Source organism: Hemiscyllium ocellatum, unplaced genomic scaffold (assembly GCF_020745735.1).
Source record: "Hemiscyllium ocellatum isolate sHemOce1 unplaced genomic scaffold, sHemOce1.pat.X.cur. scaffold_495_pat_ctg1, whole genome shotgun sequence".
Taxonomy (NCBI): Eukaryota; Metazoa; Chordata; class Chondrichthyes; order Orectolobiformes; family Hemiscylliidae; genus Hemiscyllium; species Hemiscyllium ocellatum.
This window is the reverse complement of record NW_026869086.1, coordinates 427,965-429,968: the sequence shown is the minus strand read 5'-3', so window position 1 is coordinate 429,968 and position 2,004 is coordinate 427,965. Positions and strand designations below refer to the sequence as shown.

The 2,004-nt window shown below is 44.8% G+C and overlaps 1 non-coding gene across 1 annotated transcript; it reads right to left on the bottom strand.

The window, feature by feature from the left end:
* Positions 1-508: 508 nt before the first annotated feature.
* Positions 509-590, bottom strand: trnal-aag (transfer RNA leucine (anticodon AAG)). Its single transcript has one exon. It is a non-coding gene; the product is annotated as a tRNA-Leu (tRNA).
* Between the last annotated feature and the right edge of the window lie 1,414 nt (positions 591-2,004).

Sequence of the window (2,004 nt, the reverse complement as noted above, 5' to 3'; positions counted from 1 at the left end):
AGTGCACCACCATATCCCAGACAATGCTGAAAAGAGAGAAAGAAAGAACATAATAAGAATAGGCCACAAAAAGTGAATTTCACCAATCACAGTCTCGATTAGATCACCTTTCCCTTCCGGTGTCTCCGGGACGGAAACGAAGGAAATTGGAGAAATTCAATAACATATGACATCAAAATTCATCGGAACGATTTTCCCATTCGTCAGAAAGCCAAGTAACGATGAATCGACTCACCGCAGGACTTTGTTTCACAACAGCGTTGAAATAGCAGTCTCCATTCGGTTCCAGTAAAATCTCAACATGCTTGGAACATAAAGCAACAGTAGAGCTGTTTGCAATTTTCCACGCGGGAGGCGAACACGATCAAGACAGCATAGACAATTTGGCACTTTCCCACTACACATTTAATTCCCCGGGAAGCAAATCAAATTGTTTTGTGAACAGAAGTACAGCGGGAATGGAAACAGCATTTTAACAAGCTGTGTCGTTGCAACTGATCAGTAGAAATGGCAGTGGTGGGATTCCAACCCACGCCCCTGTCGAGACTGGAGCCTTAATCCAGCGCCTTAGACCGCTCGGCCACACTACCAGCTGCGCTGCCACCCAATTTTCTTGCATTTCCAATTGAGCTCCTGCATGACAACAGATGGAAAGTCACGTGAAATGGGTTCCATGATTCCTCTCCGACTCGCACGGCTGCTTGGATGTGCCGGCTACAATATCAATTTCGCAACAAATAATGATAGCTCATCAATCCGGATAAAAATCAATGGTAAGCTGAGGCTATCTTCTCAGACTCTTTTCAGCTACAAATGTATCTGTGAGTGCGTGAGCAAACATGTTCGCTTATGATTTGGTCAAATAACCATGAACTGCTTGACATTACTGCAATTTCGATTCTTGCTTTGCTAAATGATTTCACCCATTGCTCGAAACAGGACAACTTTCACGTTTACACGGAACATGAAACACACCGGACTACAGGGAAAATGCACAAAGCTGAGCAGGCCGTGTTCCACATCATACCGTGCAGCATAGTTTCAGTCACTGTGTCTGTTTTGCAGAATAAGAGTCCCAAAGAATGTTCTCCAGCCTAAAAGCGGAGGTAGCATTACAATCCGAGAACGACCGATCACAGTGTGAGGATGCTCTGACCTCGGGGCCAGTTCGAGATGCCACTTTCCTTGCCTTTTACATAAACCGTGCAATTGGCTGCAGGGATGTTCACACCTGGACATGAGCCACATCGATACAACTGAGTTGGAAACCTGCGTGGGAATCAACGAGAAGCGACTCAATAAATCTTGCTAAATTCCATGGTGCTTATTAGAAATGCAGTTTCTGTTCACCTCAATTTAAAAGGCAGTTTTTGAACATAGTAACTGAAATCAAAAGCTAATTATCTCACCCCACCTCCACTCCGGGAGAGGTGCTAACTGCACTTGATTGCTTTTTGTTCTCGATGTGAAGAGCTCTCACGCCTGAGTCACCTTCACGCCTCTTGTTGCTGAGTGACTCAAAAAGAAGGAGTTTCACCAGAGCTGCAACTGCCTCACTTTCCCAGTCGCTCTCCCCGTTGACATTTTCCTGCTCATCAGTGATTTAAAGAAAACCAAAAGGATGCGATGTTATTCTGCAGCCTCTTTGTCGATTCCTCCGTTTAAATTCCAACATGGCTTAGATCTCGGGGCGCACCTTAATACTAGCTTTGAAAGCACAGGTCCAGAGCTTCCTCTGAGAGTGCAATTTCTTTCATTGCTGTTGCTGATTGAATGAGCCACTAACGTGCGAACTGCTCCAAAACATGATTCAGGACCTCTGGTGCCAATTCTCGCACTTTGAATAACGACAGACAGCTTCCAAATGAGGCAGCATAGACAATTTGGCACTTTCCCACTACACATTTAATTCCCCGGGAAGCAAATCGAATTTTTTTGTGAACAGAAGTACAGCGGGAATGGAAACAGCATTTTAAGAACGCTGTGTCGTTGCAACTGATCAGT